The 25108-nt window shown below is 55.0% G+C and overlaps 1 pseudogene; it reads left to right on the plus strand.

Moving 5' to 3' along the window:
* Positions 1 to 25108, plus strand: part of LOC140681475 (uncharacterized) — a 198655-nt pseudogene that overhangs the window by 62422 nt on the left and 111125 nt on the right.

Raw genomic sequence — 25108 nt, forward strand, 5'->3', positions numbered from 1 at the left:
CACCTGGGGGTGGGGATTCCTCCTGCCCAAATCCATCTCCAGAAGTCTCCTGGTGTCCATAAAAAACTCCAAAAATCACGAGTGGATGAAAAAGAGCCACCAGGAGTATCCCATTTCCAGTCTCATGCCTCTGAGGTTCTGGTGTCCCCCGTCTCAGGGCTGCTGGGGATTGTCATGGGCCCTGGGGATCCCCCTTCTCCAGGGTCCTGCTTAGGGATGCTGGGGGGGTTTTGCAGTACAAGGGTTCCCCTCTCCAGCCTCCCCCCGGTCCAGGCACTTGGGGGTCCCCCCTCTCCCCACCACCCTTTCCTGGTTTAGGGCAAATTTGGGAGAAAACCCCCAAAGGGGATTTTCTAGAAAGCAGATTCAAGCGGCCTCTTGAAAAGATTTCCTTGGAGAAAAGTAGAAAAAACCTGTTTATTTAACAGGCAAAGCATTCACCAGCACAAAACATGAACAATATTAAACAATAAAACCTGTTGTTGCTCCAAAAGAGATGACAAACTCAGAAAGTCCCTCCGTGGGCTGTAGCTCGGCTCACTCAGTCTCTGATCAGTCCCTCCTTGGCCCAGGCCCAGCCCGGTGGGCCACAGGTGTGAGCTGCCGGTGCTCTTCTGGTGTTCAGTCCAGAGCAGGTTTAAACAGCTCCAAAGAAAAAGGAAAACCACAGCCCAGGGAACTTCTCTGCCTCAGCAAGCTAAAAACTAACTAAAAGCAAAGGAGAGCTCTGTCCTGCTGTCTGTTGGCAGACAACTGATACCTCAGGTTTAAGTTTTTCTGTTCTGTTTCAGTGTGCAGCTTCTAGCTTTAGATTAAGTGTTCCTGGGATCTTTTCACAGGGTGGTGAAGACAAAACAATCCTGTTCTAGCTGGAGAGTCAAGGACAATCTCTTCAAACTTCAGGGCCAAAGCACAAACAACAGGAAAAGCATAGGGCAGGCAAGCAAGGAGAATAAAACTTCATAATTGGAAGCTATTAACTGGGCAGTTAAATCCTGTATGCAAATGGACTAACACTTATAAAAATGTGAGAACTCATGACCAAGCCCTCTTTTGCTTCCATCTCGGAGCCATCCGGGCAGAGCCCCGACCATGGCTCCGGCACTGCCGGGGTGTGGCCTTTGAAGGCACTTCAATAAATATCCACTTTATTCCTCTTGGCTCCGTCTGGCCTCTGTCCCAGCTCCTTAAGGCATCTCAGCAGCCCAGGAGCCGGAATGTGGAGGGGTGCGTGCAGCTCCTGAAAACAAACTGCGCGCTTCTTCCTCCCCCTCTTCGCTCTCAGAACCAGCCCTGAAGGTGCAGAACTCATTTCGGTGCCAAAGGGACCAATGGGGGTACGAGCATCGTGAGGTCACCCCAGGACAGGCCCTGCCAGGCTCAGGGGTCCCGTCCCCGCCTCATCTCCGGCTGCCGGGGGTCCCCCAGCTCCGGTATCGCCCCTTCCCCTCTGCCGCCCCGGGGGTCCCACGTTCCGCAGCCCCGGCTCTCACGGGGATCCCCAAAACCAATGTCCCGCCCTGTCAGCACCGGGCCAGCCCCGCGTGGTCCCCCGGGACCCTCCGAGGGGCGATCACAGCTCCTCTCCCCCCGAAAAAGCTCCTCTTGGGGAGCCCGGAGGGATCCGGGGCTCGGCATCTGCCGGCTCCGAGCGCTCTCCAGAAAAATCCTCCCGGAGACCCCTCGATAGAGCCGGGGCGAGCTCGGCCTCCCCCTGCCCTGCGGCTCGGGGCTGGGGCGATGCTGGCGGGGCAGGGGGTGCTGCAGCAGGATCCTACAGTGACATTTCACTGCCAGCCTTCATAACTTCATCCCTGTGTTGTTGCAGCTCATGGATTGGGAATGAAATCAGGGCAGGGCCTTTGGTGGGAGCTGCCCTGGATCAAGGGAAACACTGAGAGAGAAACAGAGTAGGCAAAGAGGGGCCGGAGAGAAAGGAGGACACAAACACAATCAGCTGAGAAGGTGGCACTGTGAAAACAGAACTGCAATGGACTAAAAATTAATGCAACAGAAAGAAATAATTCTGTAATTTCCTATCAAAACACATTTTCCTCCCTTTCTCACCAACCTTGTCCTGGTGTCATTCAGCAGGGCTGTCAGAAAGTTCATCATTCTGATTGGATGTTCCAGGCTGCAGCCACAAGGAAACAGGGAATGGGGATTTTCCTGCTCTTGGGGAGTGAAACGCAGATGAAAAATTAAACCCTACTATTTTAATAAAGATTTGTAGGGAATGGTTATGTTTATTTATAGCGCTGTGGACGTTTGTCAGGACTTATTGCTCTTTAATGGACATGCGTCCACAGTGCTATAAATAAACATACCCATTCCCTACAAATCTTTATTAAAATTGTAGGGTTTGATTTTCATCCGTGTTTCATCATGGCGAGCCAGGCAGGAGATTTTCTGTCCTCGCAGGGGCAGGGGGTAGAACCTCCTTGGCACACCCGGGGAATTTCCCTGGAGGGGCTCCGCTCCGCCTCGCTTGCCACCTGCGGAGACAGCCAAGGAGCGCTGGTGTGCGATAAAGGGACGGACTGAGAGGGCCCTGGGGTGCCAGAGCAGCACTGCTGGGCAGTCCCTCAGAGCCGGCAGGGCCCGGCCTCGCTCCTGGGCCTGAGTGCCCGCGGGGAAGGGAAACAAGCGGAGAAACGGGGCTGAGGACGTTCACTGTGTTTAAAGGCGGTGATTTGTGTGCATTTGAACAGTGGCTAGACGAACTGGGGGGGTTCCTCTGCCCCATTGATTCGGACTTGGATTCCTGGAATTTTACTGTGTGCTGTTATGCTGTGTTGTGTTGAGAAAACGGGACACTTTAAGAGATACCTCCAGTGAGTTTTCCAGTGAGTTTGTGTGATTCTTCCCCCACATTATAGTATTTTAATTCTCGAGATTATATAGTTGCATTTATAGAGATTTTAAGATATTTTTTTGCAACAAGTGTAGCATTTTATGCAGAACAGCTACACTATAATGATTTATGTTTAACTGTAGCAAAACAAATCAAAGGAATTCCAAGAATTCCTCCCTCACAACAACTTAAGCCCTGACTCTCCTTGAATTTGAGATAAGGACAGGGTTCTGTGTTTGTGAGCATATCAGAGTTTTTGCTGTAACAGGCACAGCCTTTTGCAGGGCAACGAAATAAGTGTCAGTAGAAACAATGCTTTAATTAGATTGTGCAAGAAGAGAACTAGAAAAGACTGAGATTTTGTAAAAGAGGGGGTTAAATAAAGGAAAAAGTGCCAAAGTGATGAACGGAACAGCCTGCAGGCAATTCCTGAGAGTTTTTGGTGCATTAAGAGGCTGGCACCTGGTATGAGTACTATTACAATGCAGAGTTTGTGAGAAGGGCTAGTATTGCTGTTCCATGCCCCAAGTGTAAATTGAAGGCTCCTAATCAAGCCAATTCAGAACCTGAGATCTTAAAGCTTATGTGTAAATGATCGCATCTGATACCTGCGACCTGAAAAGTCTGTGTGTGAGAAAAACTGAAAAAAGACCATGAGGCTTGGGTAGAAACAAAATCGTATAAGCAATAAAAACTAACCAAAGCAAAGAGGTTCCCAGAAAGCCTCCAATAAGGGCAGCTCAGAAAACTAAAGGATTTATAACACCTTATTGCAACCAATGCTGTTTTAAGACAGGAAAGCAAATAAGGTGAGGTCTTGTATGGTAATAAGTTTTTTCACCTCCAAGAATCATCCAAAATGTCAGAGTAAAAAAAAAAACAGAGCAAAGAGAAAGCAAATCAAATGTGTTGCTCAGCATGCCGTGAAAAACGCCAATCACATGGCTGTTAAATTTTTAATAATAATAACATGGTTATTAAAATAGTAATACAATTAGAGTAATAAAAAATCAGAGTTAGGACAATTACAAGACAATAAAAACCAAAGACTCAAGGATGTCCAGATGCTCTCGGGCATTTAAGCCACAACAAGCATACCTTGTGAACAAAGGAATCACCCTTAAAACTACACTATTGAATATTCATATATCCTTCATGGTTATGCATACATTCTATTTAAAACAAGAAACTCTTGTCTGTTATATGCCAACTGTTTCCTTTAATCCCCATGGCGTCTTCGAGTCTGAGCAAGACCTGAAGAAATTAGCTTCTTCTGAGAAGAAAACCATAAATTCTTCTTCCCTGGAAGATTTAGGCATTTTGTGAGGGTTATGTCAAAGCGAGTAACCCATTCCTTAAAAGAAAACCCATATATACAGTTTTTATTTTAACTACTAAACCTTCATTTTAAATACAAAACTACATTTACCATACTATTAAAATGTTAATACAGCACTACTATTCAAACTAACATATGTGCATTTTTCACCTTGGGCGTCTGGTGGAGTATCCCCGGAAAGAGCCCAACTCTGCAGGGAGCCACGTGTTTTCAATTGTAAATTAGGTCTTTCTTTCTCTGTCATCTGTGGTTTCCAGTCTTTCCCGGCTGGGTCTTCAGGTCTTTTAAAACTTTAAGAATCTTTCTCTACTAGCACAACTGACTTCATGTATATTTTACATAATCACGAATTATTCCATAATTTATATTACAATGGGGCTGCACAGATCCCCCTGCAGGTCCGTGGGGATGCAGAGATTCCCCTGCAGCTCCGTGGGGATGCAGAGATCCCCCTGCAGCCCCTGCAGGAGCCAGGCTGGAGCTCGGCGATGCCTGAGAGGAGGCTGTGACCCCGTGGGCAGAGGGGCCCCGCTGGAGCAGCCTGGCCTGGCAGGACCGAGCCCGTTGCACAGTGACCCACGCTGCAGCACTTGGAGGGGGCTGTGCCCCAGGGCTTGGACTCGGCTCGGAGAAGTTCCTGGAGAAGTCTCGGCTGGGAGAGAGCGCAGGGTGCAGCAGGGAACGACTCCTGTCCCTGAGCAGAGGGAGAAGCCGCGGGGGATGAGCTGAGCACGGCCCCATTCCCTGTCTCCTGCCCTGCCGGGGGAGGAGGTGCAGCTGGGAACAGGGAGGCCTGGGGAAAGCTGCATTTAAGGCTCTGCACTGACTTCTCCTCATCCTGCTCTGAGTCTTTGGAGTTTTCTGCCAGAAATCTCTCCCCTCCCCCGCTCACCCACTGGGCTTTGGGCAGGTTTCCCTTTTTGGGGGAAATCAAAGCCAAGCACCGATGCACTAATGAGGGGCAGGAGAAGGGAGGCTCCCGGGCTTCCCGCAGAGCCGGAGGCACGGAAGGCGCAGGGCCGGGAAAGCCGTGGCGGGAGGTGCGGAGAAGTTTGTTTGTGTGGGCAGCTCAATCCCGCCTCGGGCCCGGGCCCGTCCCGGGGCTGTTCCTCATCTCCGGCTTTGCCCTCACGCAGCGCGGGGGGCCCTGAGAGCGCGGGGCGAGTCTGGGCCGTGCGCAGAGCCCGCCCCCAGCTCGCTGCCATTGGCCGCTGGTGCCGTCAGTCGTGGTTGCGGCGCGCTGATTGGTGGGAGCGGGACGCAGCACGGCCCCGGCGGCAGGCTGAGGGCGGCCGTGGGCGGGCAGCGGCGCCATTGGCGCCGGGAGCGTCTGTGCGGGCCCGGGAGCGGCGGCAGCGGCCGGAGCGCGGTGAGGCGGCGTCGGCGGAGCTCGGAGGCGGCCCCGGCGCAGGTGGGAGCCGCGCTGGGTTCTGCGGGGGCTCGGGGCTGGCTGCGGGCGGAGGGGGCGGCAGGGGGCTGCGGCGGGTCGGTGGTGCCGTGTCCGGCCCGTGCCGGCCCCGGGCTGAGGGCGCGGCGGGAGCGGCTGCCCGCGGTCTCCTTCCCGCCGGGGCCTGGGCAGGAGCCGCTGCCGGAGCAGCGCTGGCTCGGCCCGGCTGCTGTGGGTAGGACAGAGGGGGCTGCCCCGCGGCCGGGAGCGTGCGGGGAAATTCCCGTCGCCGGAGGTTTCTGTGGCCGGAGGAGAGCGAGGAGTCCTGTAAAAGTGACTTTATTGCCGAGCAGGGAGAGAGGCCGTGGGGCATTTGCCGTGCGCTCTCTGCCATGGTTGTAGTCCGCAGCCTCCTTTTTATCCTCATTTTCCCGGCCGCATCTCCCTCTGCCTTTGCCCACGGGCTGAGGTCCTTGGAAGGTTCAGACTTCCCGATGCGCCTGCTGCCTGTCCTCGTTAATATGCACCCTCCTTTTGTATACCAGCCGATATTCATGGCTCTGTTAAGCCTTTGTTCTTCTCCTCGAAGTTCGGGAATGTAGCGGGACTTTGAGTAGCTGTGTGGGTCAATTTGTGACATTTCTTGGAACTGAGGGCTTCTCCCGTAGCTTCCTTATCTACAAGTGCCTGGCTCTATCTCCAGGCAGATTCACTCCTTGACTCTGTTTTGTTCTTCCCGGGTCCTCTTTGGTTTTGGGATTATTCTCGGTGCCCTCATTCCCTGTCCTTTTGCAGCCCTGTGTGGATCAGGAGGCCTGGCTGCCACCTGCATCCCCTGGCTCAGCTGCTGGATGAGCTGCACTGCCAAGGTGTGGAGCATGGTGAAAAGATGAGAGTTGCTGCAGCACAGAAGAGGAGAAGCGGCATTCATGTAACCCCTGGTGTGCCGGGGAGCCACGAATGTGTGTCCCATTCCCATCCTTTCACTGTTTGGACCAATACATAAACTGCTCTCCTTTTTCGTTTGTTATCTTTTTCAGCACTTTTCCCTTGTCATCTCTTTGCCAACAGCAGTTTGGGCCATTTAGTTTTGCACAAACTCCCTTTTTTTCTGCTCACAGATAATCTGATCCCATCCCCTGGTGAAATGTTGTGTTCCTCTTTCAGTGGATTGGTCAGCAGGAAGGTCAGGAGCTGGAGCTGTCTGGTTGGTTCTTCTTTTGAGGACAGCTTTTAATCTAATGATGCCATTGAAATGATAAATGGGTTCTGTCTCCTGATATGAATTGGTTTGGGTTCCCAGGGGCTGGTCCGTGGTGTTGTAGAATTTTTTCTGGTGGCCCTTCATCTTTTCCCCATTTCTGGGTGCTCCCTCAAGCTGGGGCTGCATCAATTGACCACATTTTTCTAATTACATCATCAAATACTTGAATTCCAACTGATATCCCTGAACTTTTTCTAGGAAAAGCCCCAGTGCTCTGATACACCCTGTACAGCACAGACAGTGACAGCAGATGTTGGAGTGGGCAGAGGGATGATCCCCCCCTTATTTTAGTGAAGTTTTCACAACATTCTCCATTTGCTGTTTCCCTTTGCAGCCTCAGCCATTTCTGTTTCAGAGTCAGATCCTCACCATGGGCTCTGCCTTCTGCTGTGCAGATTCCATCTGTGCAAGCAGGCAGAGCTTGGGGTGAGGGGCAGAGGGAATCAGCCAATTCCTGCCCCAGGCCAGAAGAGCCAGGTACATTGTCCCCACTCTGCCCCAGCAGTGTTAATTTGCATTTCTAAATCTCCTCTCCTGGCTTCCTGTTTATGAGTTAAGGGGGTCACTTTTGAATCTCTTCTAGTTTTGCAAAATGCAGCCAAAAGGTGAACATCGAAGGACCCAGACCAAAATGTTGGTATCTCTAAGAGCCACGCAGAAACATACACAAAAAAATCTTGATGGCCCAAGAATTCCTTTGGCATTGCCCTGTTTAACATTCACCTACAATTCACATTTCTTTTCTGAGTCCGGAAGAGCCACAGCTGAGGCATCAATATTTTTGGTTTTTCATTTTCTCAAGTTTTATTCACTTTCTCTTGTCCATACCACAGCATGGAGGCTGTCTGGGGTTACAAAGTCCTACAATGTTCTGGCTGGAACAGAGAATCCTCAATCCAGGTTGTGTAATTCCCTATTAATTCTCAGAATTGTCTCTGCTCTTTTTGGTCCTGGATAATGTTACTTCTGAGATTGCCCACACCTTCTCTTGGTCATTCAACCACGTAACTTCAGTCTAAATATGTCCCAAATCTTTAACGTTTTTCTCCACCATTTGCACCTTTTCCGTTAATACTCAAAAGTTGTTTTTTATCTAGAAAATTCAGCCATTTCACAGAGGCTTTGTCTACCACTTGTTCTTGTGCTCCTCATTGGAGCCATCTGATTCCCTGACTGGCAGGATAGGAGTGCTGTAGGGAGACATCCCTGGCTCCAAAAGCCCTGCCTTTAGCTGGGACTCCATACCAGGCTGTGAGCCCTTCCTCCCCTCCCCTGGAACAGGGTGTTGCTTTTAGCCCCCACTTGTCCTGGTTGCTTCCAAGTAATTTGGAGAGGCTGCACATCAAATTTTCCCTCTGGGGCTGCCCACACCTCTGGGTTCCCTTCAGCATTGGTCTTGCCAGACATTTGACACAAAGGTACAGCAGCAATAGCCTCTGTATCACCTTTTACAATATTACAATGCCACCATCAAATTCCTTCCTAGTTAATAACAATCACAGTAGGAAGAGAAAGAAATGAGTTTATTTCAAACCTATCCCCCACAGCTCCTAAGAGTGATTGAACAAATGATACCAGCTCAGCTTTCCCAGTTATTCCCTTAATAATGAAAACATTCCTTTACAATTTTCCCCTCTTAGGTGTAAGATTCAGAGTGGATGGAGAGGCCCCTGTGTCCATCAGGAGAGGCCTCCTCTCGATGCAGACCAAGCCTGGATGTTCTCCAGGGCTGCCTCTGCCAGGTGCTTGTGGCCGAGGCCGTCCCCTGGGTGCTGGGGCCCCCTTGGGCCCTGGGGTTGATCCCTCAGGGGCTGTGGGAACTCTGCCATGGCCTTTGCCTTCAGCTTGGCCTTTTGCTCATCCCTCCTTGCCTTCAGCTGCTGTGCCTTTGTGCCCAAGTGCTGCAGGGCCTTCTTGTGCCACTCCTGCAGCCCCGGTCACTGCCTGTGGGTGCTCATCCTCTGAGAGCTGCTGAGCTTTCTGCAAAATCTTTCCTTTCTGCAGGGACCCAAGCCAAATCCTTCACAGAAAATCCTGATCCATCCATGTGCACTCTGCATTTCCCAGATGTTGCTTTGTTTTGCTCCTTGTGCTCAGGGTCCCCTGCACAGCCCGTGTGGCAGAGCCGGTGCCTGTCCTGCCGCAGTGTCCAAAGGCAGCCCCCCCGGCGGGCAGGGCCGGCAGCTCCCCGGGGCCGGGCAGCGGCCGGGGCGTCCCGCAGCCTCCTGGGGGCCGGGGGCCACTGCCGGCCCTGCCCGGGGCTGGTGGGGTCAGGCAGCGCCCGGCGCTGAGCCCCGGCTGCCCCACAGCCCCGGCCCGGCCCCGCAGCTCCCCACAGGCCCCCAGCCCTGCTCCCGGTCCCGCACCTCTGCGCCCGCTGCTGCCGCTGCCCACCAGAGAGAAACCCCTGACATCCTGACCTCCTGCTTTTCCTCTCCTGGAAACTGGGAATTCAAAGTATCAGCTGGCAAATTGTCAGGATAAGACCCTGCTGAAAAACATCCCAATCCTGAGTATTTTTCTGTTCCTCCTCTTTTCCATCATCCTTTTTCTTACCACACACATTCCTCCTGCTGCTTCTTGCCTGAACCATATTGCTGCACACTCCCCTTCACCCGATCCCTTCCCAGCACACCAACACCATCCATCCCCTGTTGTCCAAATCCGTTCTTCACTTCTCTTCTTGCCCCCCTGGGTGTCCATGTCCTTAATTACCTCTGGGGGAATGTGCAAACCACCTCAGCATTCTCCCATGGGACCCTTCAGAGACATTTTGGGATCATCATCCCTTTGGCCAGGAGCCCTCCCTGGCTTTCCCTTTTCTCCCCTCCATGGGTGCCCTGCCATGTTCACTCCCCGAAGATCCCAGGGCACTCACTGATGAGATTTTCAGTGCTCTCTCCCTGCTGACTCTTCACAGACCCCCCTGACGTGTCACTCGTCTGTCTCCTGGTCACTCCCGGGTCCCCAATCAATCCCCGGTGCCGCCGCCAGCCAAGGGAGCCGATCACCCAAAGTGGGTGAGGCACCTTCAGCTGCACTCCCTGCCCCAGGGTGTGCGGAAAAATTGACATCACCAGAGGATTCTGTCCACAAAGCAGACAGAGGAGTCCTGCAAAAGTAATTTTATTTCTAAAAATGGGAGAGGCCATGGAGCATTCCCCATGGGATCTCTCCAATTGTTGGAGGACACAGCCTCCTTTTCATCCTAATTCTCCTGGCCACATCTCCATCTGCTTTCCCCACTGGCTGAAGTACTTGAGAGCTACAGACCTCCCAATCCACCTACTACATACTCCCTTAATATGCTCCCTGCTTTTATATAGCAAATGATATTCATGGCTCTGTTAAGTCTTTGTTGTTCTTCTGGAAGTTCATGATTAGAGCAGGGCCTTGGCTGAGCAGCAGTCTGTGTCATCAATTAATAACATTTTCTGAAACCGATTCCTTCTCCTGTCACTCCCTTGTGTACAGCTCCCTGGCCCTCTGAGCCTTCCCCACCTGCGCCCCCCCCTCGGCCCCGTCGCCCCCGCGAGGGGAATTTGGGGAGGTGGGAGTGGGGCAGTGCCAAGGCCGGGCCCCCCCGCGCTGTCCTGGCGGGAGCGGCTGCAGTGGGGACCGAGCGCGGGCGGGAGCGGCCGAGAGCCCAGCGCTGCCCCAGCCCGACCTGCCCCAGCTCCATCCCTGCCCCTCGGCTGGGATGCTGTGGGTCTGGGGGGAAGAGGGAGCCCGCAGTGGGTGCTGGGCCTGGGGGCAGGAGGAGAAGGGAAGGAGAAGCAGGCTTGAGGAACAGAATGGTCAAACGATGCAGGTGGCAGGAGAGGGTGGGATTGTGCAGGAGAAGGAGGAATAGCAGGAGGAAGAGGAGTGTGAGGAAGAGGAGAGACACCAGAGGAGGATGAGGAGGAGCAGAAAGAGGAAGCAGCAGAAAGTTCCACCCCTCCCTGTATCTGCAGCCTCCCTCCAGCCCCAGGAGCGTTGCTCCCCCCACATGCAGCAGGTGACTGTGGAGGGGGATCCAGGATTTTCACAGGGTGAATCTTGGTGTTTCTGAGCTTTCGTGGGCTAAATGTTGGTGCTTTGGTTTTATGTGGCAGCTGAATCTTTATGTTTTGGAGGAGGTTTTTGCTGACTTGTGATGTTTGGGGAGTTTTTGATCTGTGTCTTGAAATTTGTGGGATTTTTGGGCTAAATCTTGGTGTTTTGGAGGTTCTTACAGACACAAGATTCCTAATGACTTCCTGAGATAAACTGGGGCAAGGAGGAACTTCCAGTCCAAGGTGCTCTCCTCTTGTTTTTTTCCCCAAACCAGGATTTTTCATTCCCTGGGCGTGTCTGGATGGAGGAGGAGGAAAAGCCCCGGAGATGCTGCAGGAAGAGGAGCTGCAAACCCAGCCCAGGGAGCTGCGGGGAGGAAAGAGCCCCCCTGAGCCAGGAAGGCGGGCGGAGATCCAGCCAGAGCTCGGAGCTGGTGGAGAAGTCTCATGGCAGGGAGAAGCCCCACAAGTGCTTGGAATGTGGGAAGGGTTTCAGCTGGAGCTCCCACCTGATCGAGCACCAGAGGATCCACACTGGGGAGAGGCCCTACGAGTGTGGGGAGTGTGGGAAGAGGTTTCAGAGAAGCTTCCATCTCCTCAGACGTGGGCGGAGTCACACAGAGGAGAGGCCCTTCCGCTGCCCCGACTGCGGGAAGGGCTTCACACAAAACTCCAATCTCACCGTGCACCGGCGCATCCACACCGGGGAGAGGCCCTACGAGTGTGGGGAGTGTGGGAAGGGTTTCAGAGACACGTCTGGCCTGATCGAGCACCAGGTGATCCACACTGGGGAACGGCCCTATGAGTGCTTGGAATGTGGGAAGAGCTTTGGGCGGAGCTCACACCTGAGAACACACCAGCGCATCCACACAGGGGAGAGGCCCTACGAGTGTCCCCAGTGTGAGAAAAGGTTTCAGACCAGCTCTGATCTCCTCGTACATGAGCGGATTCACACAGAGGAGAGGCCCTTCCACTGCCCCGACTGTGGGAAGGGCTTCAACCGCAACTCCAACCTCACCGTGCACCGGCGCATCCACACCGGGGAGAGGCCCTACGAGTGTGGGAAGTGTGGGAAGGGTTTCAGACAGAGCTCAGCCTTGACCCAGCACCAACGGAGGCACCACTAAGGGAAGCCCTGTGAGTGCCCCGAGTGAGAGAAGAGCTTGGAGTGAGGGAAGAGAGTGAGGGAAGAGCTTGGAGTGAGGGAAGAGAGTGAGGGAAGAGCTTGGTGCGCTCCTGCAGCTCCATGCCCCATGGGAGGATCCGGGCTGGATGATCCCCAGTGACCCCCGTTGGGCAGAGCCCTGCTGATCCGTGGTCCTGGTGATCCATGCTGGGTGTGGGGAAGGTGTTGGCTTCTTCTCCTGTGCTGCTGTGATTTGGGGGGGTTCCCATGGATGGGGGATGGGAGGTGAGTGGGGGTCCTGGTGCACTGCGGGGGGCTCATAGCTCGGGGGGTCCCAACGCTTCGGGGGGTCAGGGAAGGGGGGAAGCAGTGAATGGGGGGGGTCACAGTAAATTGGGGGGGGCGCTGATGATAACAGGGGGTCCTGGGAGACAACGGGGGGGAAAGGACCAAACCCTAAGGGACTCCCCTAGTGCTGGTTAACCCCCCGTGCCCCCCGAGCCCTTGGGGTCCCCACAGTCCCTGCACTGTTCCTGGGGGTCCCGCGGCTCTGGGGGGTCAGAGCGGAGGGGATGGAACCTCCATCATGGATGGGGGCACAAAGGGGGTCCGGGCCCAGTGCTCGGCGGGGTCGGTGCACGAGGGGGGCCCGGTCCCTGTCCCGGTGCACGGGGGTGGCACTGCCTTGGGGGTCCCGGTGCTTGTGGGGTTCCCAGGGTTCGAGGGGGGTCCGGTCCCTATCCTGGTGCTTGGTGAGTGGGGGGCAGTGCCCGGGGGGCCCCCACTGCTCGGTAATTGGGGGGTTTCAGAATCCAGGACATCCCTCTGGCTGCCCTGGATGGCTCGAGACCCTGGCAGGGGCCTCGGAGACCTTGGCATGGTGTCAAGAACACCAGTGGCTGTGGTTTTAGCCCCTGGAGAAAATTGCCAACTTTGTATGGGGAATTACAAGGCACAAGGGTTTTAGTAGCGTGGTAGGTGAATTAACACAGGGTGGAAAAGTAGAATTTTAACATTTTAAAATACGGGGTTCAATGGGACAAGGTGGAGGGATCTGGGTGTGTCCTAACCTTCTTCTCCTTCTTTTTGCCCTCCGTGTCTTGCTGTGATGGTGACACTTTTCTGTTGGTTGAAGGTAGAGACACATTGTCCAACATAAATGATAGATATTGGCACGTTATTGTAAACACAGTACAGGTAGTTTTTAGTGTAGAAGGCAAACAGCGCCCTGAGGGCAGGGAGACTGCCACAGACCGACCTGCTAGACAGAGCTCAGCAGAGCGGACAAAGCTGTTAGAGAAAAGGGAAAATAAACGGCCCTGAGAAGCAAAGCTCCGCATCTCGACTCCTTCTCTGCCCGCGCGGGCTGGGAGAAAAGGACTTCTCACAATCTCGGGGTCATCTCAACCCCCAGAAAACCAAGAGGGGGTCTCTACTCGTCCCAGTGCCCAGTGAGGGGGGTCAGTGCTCAAGGGGGTTCGGGGGCACTGAAGGGGGTGAGGGTGCGGTTTTTGGGGGGTCCCGGCACCCCCCAGGGCAGGGTCAGTGCTCAGCAGCGGGGGCTGCCTGGGGACCCCCCCGGCCCCCAAATCACAGCCGGGTCTCTTGCAAGGCACTGAGGGGAGGCTCGTTCACCCCCCCGCCCCCACCAGCATCGCCACACACCTTCCCAAAGTGTCCCCAAGTGCTCCCAAAGTGCCCTCAGAATGTCCCGAGTCTCTGCAGAGGTGACACCCGCCTGATGACGGCCCAGTGGTGATGTTGCTCTGTGCACAGCAGCCTTGGGATGTCCTCCATGGCTCTTTGGCACCACTCGGCCACTGCACAGCCACCGTGGCCAGGAGAGGGACAGAAGAAGAGGGTGTTGATGTCCCCAAGTGTCCCCAGCAGGTGACGCGTGGCCAGGCGGGCACTGGCCTCCCACAGCTGCTCAGCCTCGGCCGCTGTGGCCACCGAGGCCGCACGGAAATCGGGACACCTCCGTTGTCCCCTCCAGGGCAGCCTCGATGTCCCTGAGCCAGCGCTGCAGCTCCTGGGGGAAGGCGGTGGCTTCGTCACACGCGGCCACCAAGTCCCCCAGCAGCCCCAGGTACAGCTCCAGCCGCTGTCCCCTCCCGGTGGCCGCATCCCTGCAGGCGTCGCGGAGCTCGGTGGCCGCCTTGGCCAGCCGGGCCCAGCTGTCCATGAGCCTGTCCAGCACACGCCTGGCGCTGGCCAGGGCTCTCACACAGGCCCAGGTGGTCCCTGGGGTGTCCCCGAGGTTGGCCAGGGTCCAGCCCAGGGAGGGGACAGGGCGGTGGCCCAGGGAGGGGACACAGTAGTGGCGCAGGGCGTCCTGGAGGTGAAAGATCAAGGTCCCCACAGCCACCCGCAGGAACTCTGGGGACACGGCCAGCAGCACATCCCTGTGCGGCCTGGCCACGGTGGCCATCAGTTCTCTCAGGGTGGCCACCAGCTCTCCCAGTGTGGCCACCACGGCCACCATCACCTCCAGCAGCTGGTGGGGGGACAGCTGGGGAGGGGACAGGAGAGGTGTCAGGGGCCTGGTGGCACTTGTGGCCTCCTACAGTGGCCCCTGTGCCCTCCTGTGGTCCCGTTTGTCCCCTCGCTGGAGGGCTCTGCTGTCCCCTCTGTCCCTTTTGTCACCCCCTCATCCCCCACATTCCCCCCCTGTCCCCTCCTGCCACCCTCGGTCCCCTCCAGCCCCCTGCCACCCCCGTGTTCTGCTGTCCCTTCTGCCACCCCTCTGTGCCCTCTGCCACCCCTCTGTCCCCTCTGCCACCCCCGTGTCCCCCCTTTCCCCTCCCGCCCCCCCGCCGGGATTGTCGCACCCCGTGGGGCTCCATGGCTGCTGGGGACACTCCGGGGAGGGGACACGGCCGGGGACAGTTGGGGACACGCGGAAACGCGGCGCGGCCGGAGAGGGGGAAGAGGAAGAGTTGACGTCATCGCCCCGGCCCTGCCCCACCTTTGGCCGGTTTTGGGGGGTCCTGAGGAGATTTTGAGGAGGTCCTAGGTGAGTTTTGGGGGGTCCCAGGTGAGGGTTTGGGGTGTCCCAGGTGAGCTTTGGGGGGTCCCAGGTGAGGTTTGGGGGGGTCCCAGCTGAGAATTCCCAAGGATTTGGGGTTTCTCAGCTGGCCAGATGACGTCTGGGGGTCCTAGGAGAAGTTTGGGCATCTCAGGTGAGAGTTTGGGGGGTTCCAGGTGAGGTTTGGGAGTCCCAGGTGAGGTTTGTGGGGTCCTGAGAAGATTTTGGAGGGGTGCAGGGGAACTTTAGGGGGTCCCAGGTGAGAATTCCGAAAGATTTGGGGGTTGCCAGGTGAACACAGCTCAGGGGGGCCGAGGAGGGAGGGCCTGGGGAGGTTTCGGGGTGTGTCCCATGGATGGGGGAGGGGCGGTGAGAGAGGGTCCGGGGGAATTTAGGGGGGTGGAAGTGGCAGGACGAACCCCCAAACACTGACCACGCCCTCTTTAGACCCCGCCCCTGGTTTTGGCCCCACCCCTTGCTTTTTGACATGCCCACCGAGCGCCCCGGGCCCTCAGGCCCCGCCCCTCCCAGTTCCCAGCTCCGGGTTCTGGCCTCGCCCCCTCCTGAAGCCCCCCCCAAATGACCCTTGGCCCCGCCCCCGGATAGATTTTTATCAATGGAAACCAAAAATCGACACAAATCGACCCAAAAATTCAAACCCAGGGGAGTGGGGGAGAGGGACCACACCTGTCATGTCACGGGGGAGGGGCCAGGTGGGATTTTGGGGGGCTCTAGGTGGGCTTTTGGGGGGTCCAAATGAGTTTGGGTAGTGCCAGATGTTCCTGGGTGGGTCCAAGTGGGTTTTGGGGGAGTCCTGGTTGGTTTTGGAGGTCCCAGGTGGATTTAGAGGGGGATCCAGGTGAGTTTTAGCGGGATCCCAGTGAGTTCTGGGGGGCCCAGTGAGTTTGGGGGGCGAGTCCAGCTGTCCCTGGGTGGGTCCAGGTGGGTTTTGGGTGGGTCCAGGTGGTTTTGTGCAGTCCCAGGTGTTATTTAGCGGGATCCAGGTGTTCCTGGGGGGTCCTGCTGTGTTCAGGAGGCATCCAGGTGTTCCTGGAGTGTGGTAGATAGGGACAGGCGAACGGAAGATCTCGGGATGTGACGGAAAGAAAGACCCTTCCCCGTTCTCCCTGCTTCACGTTATCTATTAACCCCAGAGCATGTAACCACACCTAACCCAGTAGTTTTCCACTCCCGACTAACCCTAGGGACCCTACAACCCCCCTCTGACGAAGCAAAGTCCCCCAAAACTATTTAAACCCATGAAATAAGGTAATAAATGCTTTTGACCGTCCACCACATTGGTGTCAGCGTGTGTCGTTAGTCCGAGTAGCCCGGACAGGCCGGGCTGCCGTGCTGTCGTCTTGCAACCAGGTCGCCGTTGTCTCTCATGAAGGCAACATATCTGCTGCCGAAACCCGGGAGAAGAGAAATTCGTTCGGGTAGCGTGAGTACACTTGGACAAGGACAGCGGCCGGAGCAGTCAGACCGTATCTTGGCGCAGGGAGACGTCCCAGGACCCACGAGCGTCATGGACAGCATCGCCAGGGTCGTAAGTGTGAGTTATAAGCAATAGGGTATCGAGTGTAAGCTCAAAGACTTTTGTCTTGCTATAGCAAGGCTGCTTGGGCTTGGGGCTATTGACCGCCCAGTGGATGTTTTACATGTGGGAATATGGGAAAAATGCACAGCCACGCTGGCCGAGGACACGAAATCCTCAGGCAGTGGCAAAAGCCTTAAAGCGTGGGGCAAAGTAGAGAAAGCCCCGCGCAGAGCAATAAAAGAGCAGGAGACATGGAGCGCGGCGCTTATGTGTTTATTAGTTAGACCCGGGCTCGGGGTGGGTGCGGGAGCGCAGACCGTCCCTGAGGATGATCCGCCCGGTAGCAGAGATCCGGGGGGAACCGGCGCGTCACCTCCTTCCCCGGATCAGAGCCCAATCCCTGCCATGGAAACCCCCCAAAAAACCACGACTTCCCCGTGCGTCCCGCCACTGCCGGTCCGCGACCCGTTGCCGGAGGTGCAGCAGCGCGCGGAATGCTTTCGGCGAGGGCTGGCAGGGGAAACCAGAGGTGCAGAAACCGCGGCTCAGGAAGACACCCTACCCACGCCGCCACCTCACCCCTTTGAAAATGGCGCTGGCCGCCAAGGAGAGGGGCGGGGCGCGGGCGGTCTTGGCGCGAAAAGCCGGGAGCTGCGCAGTTTCAGGGACGCGCGTGCGCGGGAGAAAGAGGAGGAGAGCAGCAGAGGGCAGAGAGCCAATCGGCAGCTGTGCCTGAGGCTGCTACCATTTAAGGGAGAGACCTCCCCCTGCAGGAGGCAGGGCAAGCCTGGGGGGGTGGGAGCGGCGCCACCCCCGCAGGGAGGAGCGAGCTCGGAGCCGGACAAAAAGGCACCGAGCCCCAGAAGTGTGCTGGCATTCGACTTCCGACTCGGAGTCCGGCAGCAGCTCCGCCAGCTCGGAAGAGCTGCCGGGAGCTGGCTGGAACTCTGAGACGGAGAAAACAGAGTAAACGCCATTTAAGACAAAACCAAGTAAAGCTCTAAGCCGCACCGGAAAACAACTACGATACGAACCAGCCCAGTTTACCGACTGGGGAGAAATAAAAATAGCCTGTGCTGAATGGTCCCCAGCGGCTGCCATACAAGCTTTCCCGGTGAGGCTCACCGGCCCGGAGGGGAACCAACAAAGGGTATATACCCCGATAAACCCAAAAGATGTACAGTCAATTGTCAAAGCCATTGCAGAAAAAGGAATCAATTCGGCCATAGTCTCCACTTTAATCGATGGTCTTTTTAGTAATGACGACCTGCTTCCCTTTGATATCGAGCGAATAGGTCGCATGATACTTGATGGTGCAGGAATGATTGTGTTCAGACAGGAATGGGAAGATAATTGTAGGAAGCAATTAGCCCAAGCATCTGGCGCGAGGCAGCCACTACACAGATCGAGCTTATCCAGACTAATAGGAAAGCACGATGATATGATCACGCCGCAGAAACAAGCCACGCAGATGCAGGCTGAGGAGGTCAGGGCGACCACTCGGGCTGCCAGGGAGGCTATCCACGCAGCCTCCCGAGTCGTGGCCAAGCCGGCGCCGTGGTCCAACGTGAGGCAAGCAGAAAGCGAAAGCTTCACGCAGTTCGTAGATCGCCTGCAGGCAGCGATAGACTCCTCTACCCTGCTGGCAGAGGCAAAGGGCCCCGTGGTAGCTGACTGCCTGCGCCGGCAGTGCAACTCTGTCACCAAGGATATCTTACGTTCCCTGCCAGCCGGAGCCAGCCTGGCTGACATGATCAGACGTGTAGTAAGGGAAGAGCACCTGACGTCCATTCAGGCGGCCGTCCACACCCTGACCAGTGCCATGGCATGCTTCAAGTGTGGTGAGGCAGGTCACATCGCGGTGAGCTGCCCCCAGCCGGCACGGCAGCCCGCCACGGCGCCTCCACCCCAAACACGCCCGCGGGGATCCTGTTAAAGCTGCGGGAGGAAAGGGCCACTGCCACACACTCACTGCTGCCAATAAAACTGACCTTCAGAACGAAACTAATGGAAAAGCTGTGAGTTTTGTTTGCAGGACACGCTTGTGGACCGTCCCCGTGACGCATACACCCCTGCTCCGGAGGGAGATAACGGACCACCAAACCGCCAGACAAAACCCGAGAGTCCCACGCCGGTGAGACCCAGACATGCACAGTGTCTCTGTGCAATTTTGCTGTTGGGGCTTGTGGCCAGGGGGCAAGCCAACCCAGGCCACTACCCTCATCAGCCATTTAGGTGGGTCATGCAACATCTATCAAGTGACAAGGTGTTCAAAGAGGTCACCACAGCGAACACCCCATCCTTCGTGTTCCACATCGCCAACCTGTTTAGAAGCTACCTTTCTAACCCTAAGCGAAACCAAACCGAACCTAACTCCTGTTGGCTTTGCTATGATGTTAAACCCCCTTTCTACGAAGGCATTGCTTTAGACACCCCCTTCAGTTACTCCACAGCCAGTGCCCCCCACCAGTGCAGATGGGACACTCCCCGCAGAGGAATCACCCTGAGTCAAATCACAGGACAGGGCAGATGCTTTGGCAATGCAACTTTAGCAAAGCAGAAAGGCAACTTCTGCACTAAAGTTGTCAAGCCCAACAGAAAAAACAATAAGTGGGTGGTCCCATCTGCATCTGGGATGTGGGTTTGCCAGCGATCCGGAGTGAGTACTTGTGTGTTCCTTGCCAAATTTAATGACTCTGTCGACTTCTGTGTCCAAGTTCTGATTGTTCCTAGGGTCCTGTACCACTCAGACGAAGAGATATACCACCTTCTCGAGGAACCTGACAGACTCCACAAAAGAGAAATGATCACAGGTATAACTATCGCAATGCTGCTCGGCCTGGGAGCAGCTGGCACAGCCACGGGTGTCTCAGCCATCGCAACCCAACAGCACGGACTCTCTCAGCTGCAAATGACCATCGACAAAGACCTGCAGAGGATTAAGAAATCCATCTCCTATCTAGAGAAATCAGTCTCTTCGCTTTCAGAAGTAGTTTTACAAAATAGGCGAGGACTGGACCTCTTGTTCATGCAACAAGGAGGACTGTGTGCAGCCTTGAAAGAGGAGTGCTGCTTTTATGCAGATCATACGGGAGTTGTTAAAGACTCCATGGCAGAACTCCGAGATAGACTGGCTCAGAGAAAGAGAGACAGGGAAACCCAACAGAGCTGGTTTGAATCCTGGTTCAATCAATCACCTTGGCTCACCACTTTAATTTCCACCCTGGTAGGTCCGCTGGCAATACTGCTTTTAGCTGTTACCATAGGACCATGCCTGCTGAACAAACTAGTCTCATTTGTTCAGGCCCGTCTAGAAAGGGCGAACATTTTGTTCATAGGCCAGCAACAAATGCTGTGAACCAAAAACTGCGAACACAGTCAGTCACAAAAGCCTTCGAGACTCGCCTTGCGAAAATTACTCAGGTTTACCAAACCACCCTTTCCTTACCAAGTTACAAGTTTGTACCTCACTCCAGTGCCTATATCTACGACTACCTCATTTTATATATGATAAGGGGAGGGGAGATGTGGTAGACAGGGACAGGCGAACGGAAGATCTCGGGATGTGACGGAAAGAAAGACCCTTCCCCCTTCTCCCTGCTTCACGTTATCTATTAACCCCAGAGCATGTAACCACACCTAACCCAGTAGTTTTCCACTCCCGACTAACCTAGAGACCCCACAACCCCCCTCTGACGTAGCAAAGTCCCCCAAGACTATTTAAACCCATGAGATAAGATAATAAATGCTTTTGACCGTCCACCACATTGGTGTCAGCGTGTGTCGTTAGCCCGAGTAGCCCGGGCGAGGCCGGGCTGCCGTGCTGTCTTCTTGCAACCAGGTCGCCGTTGTCTCTCATGAAGGCAACAGAGTCCCCGTGACACTGGGTCCTGGAGGAACCACAGAGGCCATGGTGACACTGTGGGGCCTCATGGAACCGAGGGGTTTCACCATTGTGACACTGCAAAACCAAAGAGAGCACTGGGAGAGTCCAGGCCCAATGGAACCAAGGGGCCATTGTGACACTGCGGGGCCTCATGGAACCAAGGGGACATTGTGACACTGCAGGACCTTGTGTAACCAAGGGGCCACTGTGACACTCTGGGGCCTCCAGGAATCTGGAACGCCGTTGTGACACTGTGTGGCCTCATGGAAACAAGGAATCCATTGTGACACTGAGGGGACTTGTGGAACCACCGAGAGCATTGTGACAGTGTGGGACCTCATGTGACCACGGGGCCTTTGTGACACCCTGGGGCCCCATGGAACCAAGGGGCCACTGTGAAACTGCAGCACCAACGAGAACATTGTGACACTGTGAAGCCCCAAGGAACCAAGGAGTCCGTTGTCACATTTCTGGGGCCCCATGGAACCAAGGAGACCAGTGTGACAGTGCAGGGCCTGGTGCAATCAAAGGGAATTTGTGACACTGAGGGCCCTTGGAACCAAGGACATCTTTGCAGATGACACCAAGCTGGATGTGGGTGTTGATCTGCTGGAGGGTAGAAGGGCTCTGCAGAGGGACCTGGACAGGCTGGATCCAGGGACCAAACCCAACAAGGTGAGGTATAACAAGTCCAAGTGCCGGGTCCTGCACTTTGGCCACAACAACCCCTGCAGCGCTACAGGCTGGGGACAGAGGGGCTGGACAGCAGCCAGGCAGAAAGGGACCTGCAGGGACTGATGGACAGCAGGCTGGACATGAGCCAGCCGTGTGCCCAGGTGGCCAAGAAGGCCAATGGCTCCTGGCCTGGATCAGGAATGGTGTGGCCAGCAGGACCAGAGCTGCTGTGCCAGCACCGATCTACCCCCAGCTCTGCACACAGACATTGCTGCTGCAGCTCCAGAGAAGGCAACAAAAGGGTATCTCTGCAGAAAGCTCTGCTAGGACATCCTTGAGTTCCTTTAAAGCCATCGAGAGCACAGCCCCTCATTGACACAGTCTGTGGCCACAGGGAAGGTGGAGATAATCAACATCAGAAATGGCACAAAAATGACATTTATTGTGGACAATATGCAAAAAGTAAAACAAAGGAAAAAAACCCCCACAACTAATTCAACAAGAAGTATCAAAGATGACGTTTATTACAAGTGATTTGCAGAAATTGGCCAGCAGTTCAATGTCCCTGAAAGCATCCAGTCATCAGTCTCCACACTGCAGCCTTGAGCTCCTGGTTCCTCAGGCTGTAGATGAGGGGGTTCAGGGCTGGAAGCACCACCGAGTACAGAACTGACAGGGCCAGATCCAGAGATGGGGAAGACATTGAGGGGGACTTCAGGTAGGCAAACACTGCAGTGCTGAGGAACAGAGAGACCACAGCCAGGTGAGGGAGGCAGGTGGAAAAGGCTTTGTGCCGTCCCTGCTCAGAGGGAATCCTCAGCACAGCCCTAAAGACTGCACATAGGAGAAAACTATGAACACAAAACAACCAAATGCAGCACACACACTAACAGCAATGAGCACAAATTCCTTGAGGGAGTTGGGGTGTGAGCAAGAGTGCTTGAGGATCTGTGGGATTTCACAGAAGAACTGGCCCAGGACATTGCCATGGCACAGGGGCAGGGAAAATGTATTGGCTGTGTGCAGCAGTGAATAGAGAAAGGCACTGGCCCAGGCAGCTGCTGCCATGTGGGCACAAGCTCTGCTGCCCAGGAGGGTCCCGTAGTGCAGGGGTTTGCAGATGGACACGTAGCAGTCATAGCACATGATGGTCAGGAGAGAAAACTCTGCTGAGATGAAGAAGAGAAAGAAAAAGAGCTGTGCAGCACATCCTGTGTAGGAGATGGTGCTGGTGTCCCAGAGGGAATTGTGCATGGCTTTGGGGACAGTGGTGCAGATGGAGCCCAGGTCGCTGAGGGCCAGGTTGAGCAGGAAGAAGAACATGGGCGTGTGCAGGTGGTGGCCGCAGGCTACGGCGCTGATGATGAGGCCGTTGCCCAGGAGGGCAGCCAGGGAGATGCCCAGGAAGAGGCAGAAGTGCAGGAGCTGCAGCTGCCGCGTGTCTGCCAGTGCCAGCAGGAGGAAGTGGCTGATGGAGCTGCTGTTGGACATTTGCTGTGGCTGCACATGGGCACCTGTTCATGGAGAAAGGACAGGGACAAGTCAGGAGAGGCTGCTTGGAGCCAAAGCTGGGCCATTCCCTGCAGCCTGTCCTGCTGGGACTCACCCACCCTTGTTCCTGCTCTGGGAAAACCTTCACCCAGGTCCCTGCCTGAGCTCCAGTTGTGCTGGCTGAGTGTGCCAAGAGCAGCCAGGCCTGTGCGTGGGGGCTCTCAAGGAGCCATCCCTGCCCTGCTGCCCTGGGTTTGTGGCCATGTGGCAGAGGCACAAGCCTGGATATTTAGGAGCTGGGCTCTGCAAGGTGATACTGCTGCTGTCCAGGGCTGAGGAGTGGCTGAAGGCCCTTTGGGAGGCTCCCAGCAGAGAGACTGACCACCCAAAGTCACAGTTCTGGAGTCTCTGTAAATGTTCAAACATTCCTTTCATGATCCTGTATGTCCATTTCAACTCAGAATGTTCTGTCATTCTGGGATTACAATTCCTCTTCTGCTTCTCTCATGCCTGTTTTCTGTAATCAAAGAGAAAAAATGCCGTTGCAACAGTGTTTGAACATTAAATAAAAACCAGACCTTTATTGGAAGATTCCAGTGTCCCGGTTGGGATGGGGAACCCCCAGCCCCTGATTTCAGCAATTCATTAAGGTTGATTAATTAAGATATACAAAAGGAACCTCCAACATGAGATTCAGTTGCCCCATTTACACGCCCCTGGCTCAACCCAGTGGAGTAGGTCCAAGGGCTTATTTGACCCAGTTTTTGTTATCACTGCTCACACTGAAAAACCAAAATGTTCTTATACGTCCTCTTCCTGATAATAAGACTATGCAGTATTTCAGGAATGTATTTAGACAGTAGCTTATTGTTCTAAAATATAAGAGAAAGGTAAGGAAATGTACTAGAGTTAATTAAGGATTATAGTCATAGAAGTATATAATAGCAGTTTAATAGAGTTAATTAAGAGTTTAATATTGTCAATCAAGAGTTTAATAGCAATAATTAAGGATTACTGTTTTCAAAGTATACAACAGTAATTTACAGAACTACGAATATATGAAAAATGTATGAAAAGCAAAAATAATTTTGTCAGCACCCCAACTTTCCACTCCCGCTCCAAGCAGGAAATAGAAAGCACTCTCAGGAAATCTACTGATCTATACAGCAATCCCAGGCTTACCTTCTTTGGGAAGTGCCCTCCGGAGCTGTGCCCAGGCGGGTCTGGAGCTGGGAGCAGCCCTGCCCCACCCAGCCCCTCTCAGCAGCAGCACCTGCCCTGCTCAGGGTGGCTCCTTCCCCCCACAGCTCCTGGCCAGCGCTGGGAGCAGCTCCAGGGCCGGCTGAGAGCTGTCCCTGGCAGGCAGCAGAGTCCCTGGCCCAGCACAGCGCCCTGGGCTGCAGGACCCTGCTCTGCAGGACAGCCCTGGGCACCCCTGGCTGCTCTGCACAGGAGATGAGCAGAGAATGCACTCACAGGGTCTGTGGGCATTGGGATGTTCCAGCTTTAGGAGATCACTGCAGGAGCTGCAGCTGCATTGTCCTGCAGCCAGAGGTTCCTGTGCCAAGGGCTGGCAATGATTCTGCCCCAGGCACTTCTCAGCCCCTTCCCAGCCCTGACTGATTGAAGCTCTCTGTGCCTCTGTGCTGTGCCTGGGCTGGCTGCAGGCAGTGCCTCAGCCCTGCTGGGCTGGGAGAAGAGCTGCTCAGCAAGAGAAATGTGCTTTTGAAGCTCTGCTTGGTTACCAGGATCACCCTCTGTGCCAGGAGCCCGGCCCAGCTCAGCAGCACAGACACAGCACAAGGACTTTAATGACCCTCTGGGGCTTTGTGCTCAGGCCCTGAACATCAGGCCCTGAGAGGGAGCTGCAGAAACCTCTCCAGAACTCCAAGTCAGAATCCAACTCCAAAGTTTCTTGGACTTTTAATGGATCCCACTGAGGTACAACTGAGAAAGTGTCCCCAGGCCCCAGGCAGAGCAGAGAACTGGAGGCACTGATGACAGGTGGGCACAAAGAGAAGCCAAGTCTTGGTGCCCTGGGGCACAGCAGGGTCTGTGCCACCAAGGGCTGGGAGGAGACACCTTGTCCTGAGACCCTGGGGCCTCCTGGCACAGCCCCAGCCAGGCTGGGAACTGTCACCCCCTGGTCCTGCCCTCAGCATCCCCCCCTAGCCCACATCCCAGTGGCCTCAAGGATCTGCTGGAAGGAGTCCCTGGGGAGCCTTGGTCAGGAATGACCCTGGGGGCTCCTCCATGCTCCCAGGGACCGCAGGTTTTTCAAAGGACTTTGGCTTTAGCTTTGGCCTTGCAGTCTCTGCAAGATTTCTGCAATCATGGCCTCCAATTATCTGCTGTAATTAGTCCCTGGAGAGACTTTGTCAGTAACAACACTCAGTGGGGCTCATTAATGCTTCAAGGTTCTTCAGTTCTTTTAAGGTACTTGGTGTTTCCCTTTTGATCCAGACTCTGTGTGAGGTTTGT

Source organism: Taeniopygia guttata, chromosome 36, assembly GCF_048771995.1.
Source record: "Taeniopygia guttata chromosome 36, bTaeGut7.mat, whole genome shotgun sequence".
NCBI classification, from domain to species: domain Eukaryota; kingdom Metazoa; phylum Chordata; class Aves; order Passeriformes; family Estrildidae; genus Taeniopygia; species Taeniopygia guttata.